Source organism: Propithecus coquereli, unplaced genomic scaffold, assembly GCF_000956105.1.
Source record: "Propithecus coquereli isolate 6110/MARCELLA unplaced genomic scaffold, Pcoq_1.0 Scaffold508, whole genome shotgun sequence".
Taxonomy (NCBI): Eukaryota; Metazoa; Chordata; class Mammalia; order Primates; family Indriidae; genus Propithecus; species Propithecus coquereli.
Window position 1 is genome coordinate 1,433,372 of NW_012150930.1, and position 14,643 is coordinate 1,448,014.

Consider the following 14,643-nt stretch of genomic DNA (forward strand, 5'->3'; position numbering starts at 1 on the left):
TCCCACATGTCTACCAGCCATTCTGTGTATATGTATGTTAAAACATCTTTTTATTGAATTACAAAAAATATTAGGTTGAATCATATGAAACTGCCACTTTTGTAGAGCAAAAACAATTGACTATAGGGAATTTCATAATTTTCATACTGATGAATTTCCATAATTTATTTAATCATCTCTTATGGTACATTCTGATTTTTAATGTGTATTTCTCTATTTGGGAAGTTGAACGTTTCTCCCACATGTCTACCAGCCATTCTGTGTATATGTACATCTATGTGAATTTGTTCATGTTCCTATCCATATCTAAACTGGCTAATCTTCTTTTTCTTATTAGTTTGTAAGGGCTTTTTATATATTAAGGATATTAAACCCGTATCATACTTTTTGCAAATATTTTATCATTTTCCTTTTGGTTTTATTTATAATATTTTCAGTTTAAAATTTTTATAGTCTAATTCATGAATCAATTCCTTTGTGATATCTTCTACTGTTTTACACTTAGAAAAATATTTGCTTATGTATTATTCTATCCATTAAAAAAATTAATAATAGCCCTCTCATACACACGTACCTTTGGAAACTATAAAAGTATTTAGACTTGAAACAAATCATAAAAAGAGGTCACTTGCTTGGTATCCAAAGCTGAAAGTGCTGTCTTCAGTCTCCTAACCAGCACTAAATGTTACTAAATCAGGCCTGTTTCTAGCAAAATTTACAAGCAAACTCAGCTGTCTCTTTTCTAAGGAAAATTTCCTGCTGTACAAAGGGTTACCTCTGAACAGTATCTCCATTATTTCACCCATGACTCCATTCCTAATTTTCTGTTTTCTGGCAGCTGCTCTCCAACTTACAAATAATGCTTCTCTTTGTTTAGAGTTCCTTAAAAAAACTGTATATTCTAAATGTAGAAGAAAGCTCAATTTATTTTACTTTGAAACCTGAGAAATCAATAACATGAACCATATGTTAATTATGGAACTCGGTGATAAATAAAGTAAGAAGTCTTGTGAAACTGTGGAGAAAGTGATGGTGGAGTTAAAACAGAAAAGGAAAGAAGTCCTTTCTTTTGGTGTGTGATGCTTTCATAAATCTCTCCACTTGGGAGGATACCAAAATGCAACTCTTTTCTTAATTCATTCTAACGTAATTTGTATTTTACTTTTTTCCAAGTTCCCAAGTGTTTTTATCAAGATCTTACAGTGAAGATAAGATGCGTATCAAGGGCTGTTAGCATAGTGGCGACATTTAGAACAGAAGATGTCAAAGACAAAATTTAACTGATATTTATGTCTTTGTGTGTCCTTTATTTGGATTTATATAGCTTTGCGCTGAAGACATAAATCAACCCATCTCTAATATTTGGCTGAAATATTAAAGGACTTGAGGTTTACAAGACAAACTGCTATGACCAGAGTAATAATCATAATGAGGGGAACAAGAGTTAGCAATGTAATGCTTCTATTTACACTCAGCATAATCATGCTTTTTAAAAAGCTACTCTTTTTTTTTTGGTTGATTTATGGTACATAAATCTCTCCTTTTTTCCTGGGACCCATTCACTCAAGTCTCCACTTGTGATCACCAACCCATTTCTTCCCTCTTCTTGGACCCCATCCTTCTGACCTGGAATATATTCCAGTCGAGGCAGAGGTTAGAAGGAAGCAGGGCCCTCACCCATAGCTTTTACACCATCCACCTTAGTGTCAACAAACACTTCAGGGTTTTAGCTATGGATGATGGTGAATTTCTCCATTCCAGATTTGAATACTAACACGTGATATATTAGTGAAATTAAAATGTCAACAAGGAGCGCTTCAAGTGTTCACTCCATACTAACCATATTTACAGAATATCTCAAATTGAGAATAACTATTTCCAGATCAATCTATATCTGATTGCTTAATGCAGACCTAACCTTTAATGTTGCAGTTCCTAAACTTAATTCATAGTGAAATTAACAGGACAGTCCTCAATCTCTCCTGCATTCTATTTTAGCTTTCCAATCTAGAAGTGGTGTGACTATATTTCAGTTGAATGATATTTTCTTTGGTTTTGTCCAAGAAATTAACAAGTATAATATACTGAAATAAAAAAAAAAGAAATTAACAAGTATGGTCAAGGATAGCAGTGAACAAGGGTAAATATATACATAAAAATAAAAGCTACTAGCTTTTATTTGTTTGAGGCTTAGAACAACAATTGGAAAAATATTGGATTCTGAGTACTCTTTGCTTCCAACACATAAGCCTCAAACAGAGTACTATGTTTGGCTACATTGGTGTCAGCACTAAAAACCTAGTAGTACGATCCACTTAAATTTCATATGGTTTTGGTTCCTTACCTATAATAGAGGGCTAGAATTCTGACCAATTATACCTACAAGTCTGGTAATGGTTTACTAATTTAAGACCAAGAGAACTGTGAAATCATTAGTGTATATGAAACAAAAAGCATCTTTCAAAGGTCAAATCATGATGTGTAATGAACACTTTTGTTAAAGGGAACTATTTCTGGGTGGCTTAAGAATTTTTAGTTAGAATTCTCATATTCCTAAGCATCTTCTCTTTAATTCATATCACCCATTAATGAGTTAGTGCTTTCCAACAGAACATCTTAAGGAATAACATTTCAGTGCTTTTACAAAAGTTTCATACATATGGATGACTTTAGTGAAGTGAAAATGAATTCACTGGGGCTTATACTGGCTAAGCTTTCTGATTGGCTGGGGTTACCTATACACAGGCAAGCATGTATTCATTCCAGAGGTTTGAGTCATCTCAAAATGTAAGGGAGATGTTTCTCATTTCCCAGTTGTGTCATAATTCAAATTGCAGGGGAGTATTTCTTAAGCTGCAGTGTCTATAAGCATCACCAGAGGCTACTTAGTAGAACTTTCCTCCTGAGATTATGTTTGGGAATGGGGAATCAGTTAGGGCAAGACTGTCATTTTAAATAAGCACCCAAGGTGGAGGTGATGTAGATGATTCTCTGAACGCACCTGGAGAAACACAGACAGTGCTTACCTAAGCCTTAACCAATCCTTTATTAGGTGGTAACTCATTTTCGCAAAATCTGTTGAGTTTAGTGACAAGCATCCTAATGAAGCTAACCATTCCGTGGTAGTAGCCAGGCTCTTGAAAGATTAGTTTCATTTCTAATATTCAAGGAATTCTTTTTTACTTCCTAAGATTTCAAGTGTCACAGTGTCCAGATGCTAAGCCCCACATTAAATATATGTATCCACATTCAGGCCAAACTTTCCTCATTTGATTTACCATCAGAGTCAATCTTTTTGGAGAACTTTGCTCTTAGAAGGTGATGATGAAGAAGAGGATGAGCAGAATGAGAGTAACTGCAATAATTCTTCATATGCTGAAGATATCTGATTCTTGTAACTGGCACCATGGAGTTTGCAAGGTTTCATTACACAACTTTTTTGTGAAAGCACTTACTAATTCAACAAGTATTTACTTGCTCAACCTGGGCAACATAGCAAGACTCTGTCTCTACAAAAATTGTAAAAATTAGTTGGACATGGTGTTGCACACTTACAGGCCCAGATACTTGGGAGGCTGAGACAGGATCGCTTGAGCCCAGGAATTTGAGGTTGCAGTGAGCTATGATGACGTTACTGCAATCTAGCCTGGGCAACAGAGCGAGACCCTGTCTCAAAAACTCCCCCCACAAAAAACAAACAAACAAAAAACCAAAAAAAAAAAAAAAAAAAAAACAACCACAAATATTTACTAGATCCAATAATTATTTTCTTAACTGCAATGATAGAATTGTTTAATCTTTCTACCTTGCTTATGAATGAGGAATTAGATACTACCTTAGATAACCGATGGATACCTTCTCTAAATGCCTTTCACTAATTTAAAAGTGATGATGATAATGCAAATTGTTAGCAATTGCTCTAGCAGAATGGTGAGTTTTTAACTTTCAAATTCTGGAATACATTTGGATATCTGAAATTTCTGGATGAGAATGGTAAAAATCCAAATGAATAAATGTAGAATACTATTTGACATTATATTTAAAAATTAATTTAACCCTTTGAAACTTACACTTCTCATGGTGGGGGTAGGGAAGAACTTTGCATACAATGGTGGATATATGGGAAGCTATCTTTAAATTAAAACATGTATAACCATCAAATTATCTTTAGATATATACTCCTAAGAAATGAGAATAGGGTCTAAGATTCATAGCATCAATCAATCTCTTCACCGGGCTTGGTCTCCCATCCTTAGTATAAAACACATTTAACAGAGTTCCAACCTCGAGAAAGAACAATTTCTAGATTTTAGTTAGTATTTCTGGAATTTAGTCAGCACCATATTAAAGGAGAAAATGTTCTAATGGGAATCAGTTATTGATTTTAGACTATATCTAAACCCAGCCCAACAAGATTTACACTGTATCTAAATTCTTAGCTACAATATGGATAATGCAGTGTTCCTGCCCAGCATAAAGAACTGAACATGCAAGTGCAAAGTAGATGTGCTAAGACACACCCTCAGCTTATTTTTCTATAATACAAACATTTAAAAATCTATCCTTGGGGAGCGGGGAGGAGGGGACGGGTATTTGCATACACAAAGAGTGCAATGCGCACCATCCGAGGGATGGGCACACTTGAAACTCGGACTTGGGGGGGAGTGGGGAGGCAAGGGCAACATACATAACCTAAACATCTGTACCCCCATAATATGCTGAAATAAAAAAAAATGTAAAAATCTATCCTTGAAAAAGTACTATTCCCTCACTTGTACAATGCAGATACTGATGCCTACATTTCAGAATTAATTAGAAGGTAAGCACCTCGTATAGTTACGAGCCCATGTTTACCGAGGGAACACGTTTCCTCTATGTTCCAGGCAGTATGCTGGTTCTGGAGATACCGCAATAAAAGTCCTGAATTCAAGTCTCACCTTCTAGTTGGGAAAGATAAACAACAAACAGAACATGAATGAGATAATTTCAGCTAAGTGCTGCAAAGGAGATAAACTAGGATACTGTGGTGTAATGTGATACATTATATCTTGATGTGGAGTTGTAGCTGAGGTGGTCAGAGAAAGAATGAATGATGAGCTGGGAGGCATGGACCATTCCAAACAGAACGAAGAGCAAGTACACACGCTCTGGAGCTGGAAGTGTGCTGGAAGATCAGAAAGAAGGTCCCTAGGGCTGAAGAGAAGTGAACCAGGGTGGAAGCAGTGGGTGAAGGGGTGGGAGCACCAGATCATGCAGGTCTTCTGATTTTATTGCCTAAGTCATGGGAAATGACTGGAGCTAAGCTTTTGGCAGTGGAGTAAGAGAATTCTATTTACGCTTTAATAATGTTCTCTGGTTGTTATGCAGAGGATGGTCTGTAGAGAGGCAAGAGTGAAAACAGTGTGTTGAGTGCTTTAGCAATGAAAATGTTGAGAAGTAGTCAGATTAGGGATATCCTTTGAGGATAAAACCAAAAGCACTTACGGATAGATTGGATGAAGATTATAAAGGAAAGCAAGAAATAAAGAATAATGCCTAGGTTTGGGGCTCAAACAACTGGGCAGATTGGGAAGGCTTGAGTTGGGGAGAGGATTCTTGGTCAATGCTTTGACCAAGATGTCAAATGGTTGGTTGACTATATACATCAAGAGCACGGAGGAGAAGCCAGGCTGGGAGAATAGATCTTTGAAGATTCTAGACTGAATGACATCACTGGACCAGAAAGTGTAGTCAAGGAAGACAAGAGGGCTGACGGTGAAGCCTTGGATGTTCCAACATTTAGAGGAAGAAGAGCCAAAAAAAGAGACTGCAACCAGGGAGCTTAAGCACCCACTAAATTTAAAGGAGGAATATCCCGTTTCTATGCAGAACATCACATTCTGCTATCTGTCACCAGGTTGCCCTAACCTGCAACTTTTTAATGGACTTTATAAACTGATTCAATGCCTACAGAGGAAGCACTTTCTAAAGAAATTCCAACTTATCTGCTATTGACTTAATCGAAGTGTCATTTGCCTATTTGGTGAGTCAGTATTTATCTTAGTGAGTCAGTCTTACAGTACCTTTAGAAAGAAACTAGCCTCTTTTTTTTTTTTTAACCCACATTTCCTGTTGGAGATTTTTAAAAAATCCACTAAGTAACTCTGCTAGTGTTTGTTATTAGAATATCACATATTTACATAATTCTGTCCTCTTTCCCTCCTGGTATTTTCAGCTACTACAAAGGGCTGGGAATTTGCAAAAGGATTTGGTTCTGGGAGAATCCTCAAAATCTAGTACTTCAGAACATTTACCTAAAAATGTTCTCCTTGAAGAAGTTCCTTGAGTTACTGAAAGTTTTCACGTGGAATGAAAGACATTAGAAGGTACACTATGTATGTTTCTGATTGGAGGAGGGGAAACAAATGGAAATTACTAGCAAATGAATGCAAGGTTACATTAAAGATTTCATTTCTCTCTAAATTTTAGATCTGGGCTTAAGAATTTAGGAGTATAAATTACCATAGTCATTACAGCTCACTCACTGTATATTTACCCCTAAATTAGGAATAAACTCAGTATTGACTCACTATCATTGCAATCATCTCTCCTATTCCATTCAGTGGTCAATTGCTGGCATTACTTTGATTTAACCCTCTGTCTCTTCTCAGACTGGCTGCTTAACTTTTGCTTAGCAAATTATCTGGCATTTCTTTAAAACAAAAGAACAACCCGAAACTGTGAGTATGCACAGGGAGGCAGGTGGGGAAAGTTGTGGTTTATGTCAAGAAAATATTTCTTTTGAGTCAAAAGACTATATTCAAATCTGATTTTCCACAGAATATACCAGGTCACATTCCTGGTAAAAGTTTGGATGCCTGTTTTTTAAAAACTAGAATGCCTCTAAACACAATAGTTAACACACTATAAATGATATACTTTTTATAAGGCACAATAAGGGTCTAGAATGTGCATAAGTCAATTAGGTAAAACATTACAATAACCAATCCTATAAAATGCTATGTTAATGCAGGGGGGCAGTGGAACTAACAATGAAAGAATCTTGGCACTCAGGTTGGAGAGAGCCTAGGGACTGAAGAGGAAGCTGGAGCAGAGCTATACAGAGCTAAGGGTTGCTGAGGTGGGTACTAATAGGGGTGGTGGTGGGGGACGCTGGAGGCAAAAGATAAAGGCAACACAGGGTCTTAAGTGCCAGGAAGAAAATAAACTGTCTGGGAAACCATGTTGATAAGCTAAAAGCCTTGAGAGAACTGACTGTACTGTCAGGAGTGAACTATTTGAAGTCAAATTGCTGTAAGTTGAGGTCCATCCTACGGTAAAAGTCAACACTGGCAAGACTGATATATGAGGCCCTTTACACCAGAACTAGTGTTATTATAACATTCCATTTTGCTTATTAAAAGAGATTTTACTGAATAGTCCTCTCAGGTATCTTTCACATATGTACTTTCTTTTAATTATTTCCTGTTACTGTGAAAAGTGGTTTGCATCATATACCAGGAGAGATGTGTGTGTGTGTGTGTGTGTGTGTGTGTATGTGTTTTTAAAAATATGGTCTATTCAATTAGTCCAGCCATGACATCAGATTGAAAAAAATTTCCTTCCAAGATCTTTATCATTATTGTGGAGTATTTGTTCTTTGAATTTCTTGCCTTGTTTTTGGGATCACCTTATTATGCAACATCTGCTCTGAATTTCAAATGTGATAAACAGAGTATGAGTGTCAGTGGCAGATGGCTAATGACCAGCAGCGACAGGGCATTCAAGCCTGCCTTGTTTTCTGGGAAGCGATATTTTCATGTTAATTTGCTCTGTGTCCTGCAAAGATGAGACAAATCACCTGCTCATAATTCAGGCAAAGTGGAGACCACCAGGAGCCAAGAGGGGCCATGGCTTGATTCCTCTAGGAGTGAGAGGAGAATGGGATCTAGGAGACTTTCCTCATGTGCAATACAGGGACCAGTCAGTCACTTCGCATTATGTCAAATCAAGAAAGATGAATCAGCCCTGGGCATCCCATACTGACATCAGAGCCACTGTTTACTGCAAGCAGATACTATTCATGAAAACAGATATTTCCCAGAGGCAGAAAACAGGTGCTATTAAGAGTGTGTGTCAGTCTCTGAAGTCTGGGTTTTGTAAAATAAACCTAATAGTACAATTTATCTCTTACTCAAAATATTACAACCAACAGAAATCTCTAAGAAACATTCAATGGAAGATAAAATGAAATCTAATTCACAGAGAAAATGACCTGCACAGACACATAAACCTTGAGGTTTTCTGGCCCTCTGAAGCTCTACAGAATTCATTTATCATAAGGATGCATATATAAATATAATTTTTATTCCAAGATTGAATCATCAAAAGAGGCCATATGGTCTTGAGCCCTGTCCTATTTTAGAGGCTGCCCATCTTCTGAGTGCCCTTTCAGTGCCTCAAACTTGTGAAATTATATTGCCAATTTCAGGAAACATGTTTATATGCACAGAATGTCCACAGAATGATACTAGGTTCTTAAAGAGTTTATAAGATAGTTGAGAAGCCAGGTCATCCTAGGAAAGATAATATATTACACAGGCAAGCCTAAATATCAAATGAATGGTTCAGTAAAAGAGGGCATTACATTTTGAAAGCCTGTACAGGAGAAAACTTTACATATGAGTCTCTCTCCATATATTAATATATCCTGCTATAATATATATAGTTCTTTTTCTGGGTAGAAGTTACAAATGACTACAGAAAATGGTAAGGAAATTTATTTATGGTTCTTTCTGACCCTCTCTCATAGGATGGCAGATAAGAGCATGAAAGAGAGAAATAAAAATCTGAGAGCTGTTTTTTTGTTATAAAGCCCCCATAACTGGAAGGTGTTATATGAGCACAAATATTCTAAATTTATCATGAACTTTAAAAGAAAAAAACAACACAATCATTAAGGTATTAATTATTGTCTCACAAGTTTAAGTGTGGAAGTTCAAGAAGACAATATTAAATCTTAAATGATCCAACAAAAATTAAATAAAAATGGCACTGAACTCCTTCACAAATAAATACATCCAAACATAATATTCTGAATTAGAAAGAGGAAAGCAAGATATGGCAATGATAAGCCTATGAGGCAAAATTAGAATATGTGTTGACTTCACAGTACAGCAGTCAACAGGCTCCTTTATGCAAATGTCTCTGTCAACGAAGAGCGGATGTACCTTAAGGACATCAAGAAAAGAGATTAAAGAATGTGATGAAAACCTCAAGATGAAGTATGAATAAGATATATATGTTTATTATTTATTTATTTATCTTTTTGAATAAGGTGTATTTAACAATGTTGGAAAGAACCATGTATGATTTTATTTTATTTTCATGAGCTTCTCAATGACAATTTTCAGTTCAGGGCTATAATCTTAACTTACTTTATTAAAGTCTGACATGAACTCCATCAATAATAACAAGGTTTGCCCAGTGAGTTCACCCGACTATCAACCTTTACAAATACTTTTTTTTTTTCTTTTTCTTTACGAATTTGCGTGTCATCGTTGCGCAGGGGCCATGTAATACTTCCCTGTATCATTCCAATCTTTAGTATATGTGCTGCCGAGGCGAGCACTACAAATACTTTTGGCTTCAGGTGTGGTTTAATGCCTTTTTTTATTTTTTGAAAACAAACAGTATTTAAATGCATTTGAAGAACTGTTATGTGATATAAGTAAGCCTGGGAAATAAGCCCATCATGTGCTCTTTTCTAATAAACATGCTGATGAAATGATGAACAAAAAGATTTTACCACTATAGTAAGACACCATGGAGCACCCCAGTTTTATCCAAGTACTGCACTCCTAATGCAATTTATGTCTTGAATGAACACTAGAATATCCTGAATGTCAGTGGCCCTTTAACAGGTAAACAGTGCCATAGAAAACATGGTGCAGAACAGTGGGTAGAGGAAAATCCCCTAAGCCTAGATGATCTAATGTGAGGTCTTATCTTGATTTTCTGTTTTGTATCTATTTCATGTTAAAATATTTTGCATATTTATAATTAGTTTGACAACATGTCACGTTCCAACATATGCAAGACAATGTCGATACTAATATCTATGATTTAGAGCCTTTGAAAAACATTTTAGAAAATATTTGGGTATCATAATGCAAAGAATCAGTACTAGATTATGCTTATTTATAAATAAATGGTTTTTTACTTGAAAACACCCCCTAAACTACTGAAATAACCATAGAGAATGTGTACCACATGCTTCTGTGTGCATTTTTGTCTCTTCTCTTACACACTAAGGTCCTTGAGAGTAGGTTCATGTCTAATTCAGTTTTGTGTCCCTAAAGTGTCAAGCACAGGACCCTCCCTGAACAGAGTATTCAATAATTTGTACAAATAGAGTCAGAAAAACTCTTATTACAACAAAGCATTCTATATAAAGAATCCACTTCTGTGTTCCCAGTAGGTGTTCATAATAACAATATTTGCTCGATCTAGTTACGAGACTTCCCATGAATGTGTACAAATCATTGTGTATGACACTGTGTCAGGGCACAAGGATGAATGAATATGTAAGACATATGTAAATAACCACAATTAAAGGCAGAAACATGATAAAGAGGTAGAGATATGTAGAACAGTGTAGCAAGGCAAATCAGATTCGCCTTACAAATCCAGCTGTAAGAGTTGATCCTGCTTGAAAAATGTAGGCAGATAGTTACTGGTGAGGGAAAGCAAAAGAAATGGCACGAGAAAGGGGACCACCAAGGCGGGAAGTCAGAGAGCACATTAAGAGAAAGGTGATTAGCCCAATTTGGCTAGAAAACAGTGTATGAAAAAGGACTATGCTATGCTCTGCAGGCTGAACATGGGGTTTTTGACAAACTCATGAAGAAGAGAACTGAAGCCACAGAACTAGAATAGAATGTCAGAGGAAAGAGAGGTGCAGAGACGGAAGAGGGCCAAGAACAGCTAAGTAGGCGTACCTGCACTAGGAAGACCTAACTGTCCTCAAAACTGCTCAGGAAGAAATGGGACTACTGCTGAGCACCATATTCTTTTATGAAAGCCAGATGGGAAAAACCATACTCGAAATTAGTCTAAAACCAAAGGATTAAATAATTCAATATGTCAAATTCTTACTGTATCAGTATCTGAGAATGTTATCAAGCTATCACTAAGAGACATTTCTTCCTCTGTTAAGAAGATAAATTACTTTTAGCTATTAATTTCTATCTAGAATGATGCTGAAGTTTTGTAACTCATTTCTAAACAATCAATACGGTAGGCAGTCTATTTAATTAAGCTATGTAATTCACATAGATAAAAAGGTCTTCATGAAGACCTGTGCATGATGTGCACAAATATAAAAGATCTACTGTGAAGTTCAGTTAAGTTCAGTTAAGCAGAATGCAAGTAAAACCAACAAAACTTTATCAGCAGTTTTTCCTATTAGACTTAAAGGAAGAAAGAACTTCTAGTCAATATACTGCATCTAGTTTGCTGACCTCTAAAGGCAGAAAACATATCTTAATCATCTTTGAATGCCAACAGTTTGGCCTTGTACCTGGTACTCAGGCTTCCTACAAAGGGGTTATAAATTAGAAAAATGGAGAAAGAAGGATCTATAACTGCTATTTCAGATTTATGCAGCACAGGCTGCCCTGGATTCAGTATACAACTATAACATACAATGTGCTCATGAACGATTTCCAAATTATGTCCCTCATAGACAATGAAGATCAGAAAAAGACTGGGCTATACTTACTAAACTATACTTTCTAAGGTCAGGCCAAGATAATGTACAAATACATACTTTTCAATAATTTTAATATGAATTAGAACCAAAGAGTTTTTCACTTAGCCCCAAAATTAATAAACTACAACATTCCACTTACTTGATGAACTAGAATATACCTCATTCTTTGAACATTTTATTTAGTTGATTTTTAAACTACATATTGAGTTCTAAAAGCTCCAATTCTGACAACTGTCCTAAGAAAAGAATGCCAATGCTTAACATACTATAATATTTGTTATAGTATATGCCTATGACCAAGCGGAAAGATGATTCTTGATACCTTTATGGTTTCAGTGGGCACTCCAGGCTCTGGAACTTTATCCAAGTAAGTGGTCAAGTCTTGATCAACATGTTCAAACACTAATGTTAGTTTGGTTTCTCGGTCTGTTCGTGACACTGTGCACACATCAAACAATCTAGAAGAAAAAAGAACGATTAAGTAGGCGGCAATAAGCAAAGAAGTAACCCGTATGTCTTACATGTATTCCTCAATTTGATCTCATAATAGGAAAAAAAAGGCCAGTGTTGACCATTCCTTGTGATAATATGTAAAGACACCTAATGGGATCTGATACTCTAATATCAATATGATATTAAATATAAATATAATATCAATATGAGTACATTTGGTTAATGGTGAGAACACCCACAGTAACAAAAAGAAAGCAACACGACTGGAGCACAAGAATGACTGGAGACTGTCCTTACTTAAGCCCTTAGGGTAGAAGTTGCCAATGGAGATAATTTCAAAAACTTGCAGTCTAGGCAAAATATGTTTCTTCTTAGCTCACAGTTTGAGGATTATCAGAGACAGATTCAGCATTCTTTGGAGATACTGAACACTGCAATGAAGATTTTCCTGGAATTTAAGGTGTCACAACCATGCTTGTGAAAACAAGTATGATGGAATATGGAAAAATTTAGTTTATTTCTAAGAGAGCCTTCTCATCCTTGGAAAGAGCATAAATTCTTAATTAGTTTTAAAATTCCAAATACCACGTGAACCAACATTGTGAAATTTTAACACTTCTTTTTTGGGGGGAAAAAGCTGCATTGGTAAACTGTATTGCCCTTAAATGATGAAAAGACAGATTAACAAATGTTACAATTAAGTTTGGATGAGTGAGTCTAGTTTCTTCCATAATATCTTAAAACTAAATCAAAATTTAAGTTCTAAAAACAAAACCTTCAGGAGTCAAAAGAATTTTTGAGCCAAAGGACAAAATTTCCTTCAGTTTCAACCACAGTACACTATCTGGCACAACAGATTATCACCAAATGTTTGAAGAATTAAACAAACTAGTCATAAATAAGCCGTAAGTAAATTTCTTGATAAGAATGTAGCATAAATTAAGTAAAGGTAAATAAAATGCTAATGCTATTCATATTTTTTTTATCTTCCTTTTCTTTAAGAGAGAGGATCTCACCCTGTCACCCAGGCTGGGATGCAGTGGTGCAATCATAGGTCACTGCAACCTCAAACTTCTGGGCCCAACCGATCCTCCTGCCTCAGCCTCCCGAATATCTGGGACTACAGGTGCGTGCCACCACATCTGGCTAACTTTTACATTTTTTTGTAGAGATGGGGTCTCTCTATGTTGCCCAGATTGCTCTTGAACTCCTAACTTCAAGTGAGCTGCCCACCTCCGCCTCCCGAGTCACTGGGATTATAGGCATGCACCACCGCATCCAGACTATTTTCATTAATTTAAAAAAAACTGAATAAACACTCTCTTCAAAGAAACTATAAATGTGCATACAACCCAATTATTAAAACACAGAGTTGACTCTTAAATATCCAGTGTATGTATTACCTCTGTTAAATTTTTATTGCCTAGCTGCTTCACCACGCCACCCTACTACATTTCTGGGCTTTATGGGCCTCACCTTTGGTACTTCTCTGTGAATCTAACCTAAACTTTAAAAGAAACTAAAAAAACTCTCTAATTAAGTTAAATCTAGTGGGGCAAACAACAGAACACCAACTACACATACTTCACAGCTAGATCCAAACTTCTTTTTAATTATGGGGCAGTTTGGGGGGAGTTCCACAAGTCCATTAAAAATCAACTAAAATCAACCAAATTTTTCTCTCACATTTATCTACTTCCAAATGTTCTTGATTTCTAAGTTTTAATATCTAATTTTAAACTTTATATTTTCTCCTAATGTGATTTATTCTGGAAAATCTGATAAAGTAAAATCACCTAATTAATATTTATTAAAGAGAGTGCCATAAATCATATAAGTCCCACATTATAAAAAATATGATTGCCATCATGTATGGATTTAACACTTGGGAAGTTTATCAAAACAGCTTTTTCAACTTGGTAACAAGAAGTAACTACCACCTATGCATAGGCTCCTTGGAGCCATCTTATTTCTATTAAATCTGCATTCTTAGACAACTTCATTTTTTTCTTCCCTTTGAAGAAGAAAAAGGAGTTCCACAATCATCAACCTTCTTTATATCTGTTGCTTCTATTTTTGTAACAAAATAAAACAGCAATGAATCAAAAATGGCATGTCCTAAAATCAAATACAAACACAGAAACTGGGTCACATGCTCATTTCAGTTGTGTTTCTTTACTTTTAATATGTTTCCCATTATAATTAATACATTTAATGAAAAAAAATATTGTTTATCACTGACTGGAGTCAACAATGATTTTAGTAACTCTGGTTTTTATTGGATTTATAGTTTATAACATATATAAGACATTTTAGTAATTTCCAAAAGAAAAGAAAATTCTACCAGGGACATACTGGAGAATAAAGTGATCCTAAAACACTGCTGAACGAAAAAGTCACCTGCTCCCTAAACCGTTGTCTTAGAAGTTACCTAATAC

At 35.7% G+C, this 14,643-nt stretch overlaps 1 protein-coding gene across 1 annotated transcript in view; it reads right to left on the bottom strand.

The window, feature by feature from the left end:
- Positions 1-12,209, bottom strand: part of CDK6 (cyclin-dependent kinase 6) — a 151,923-nt gene extending 139,714 nt beyond the window's left edge. The window contains exon 1 of the mRNA XM_012656559.1: positions 12,075-12,209. The gene's annotated coding sequence lies outside the window, so the exon portion shown is untranslated. The remainder of the gene's footprint in view (positions 1-12,074) is intronic.
- Between the last annotated feature and the right edge of the window lie 2,434 nt (positions 12,210-14,643).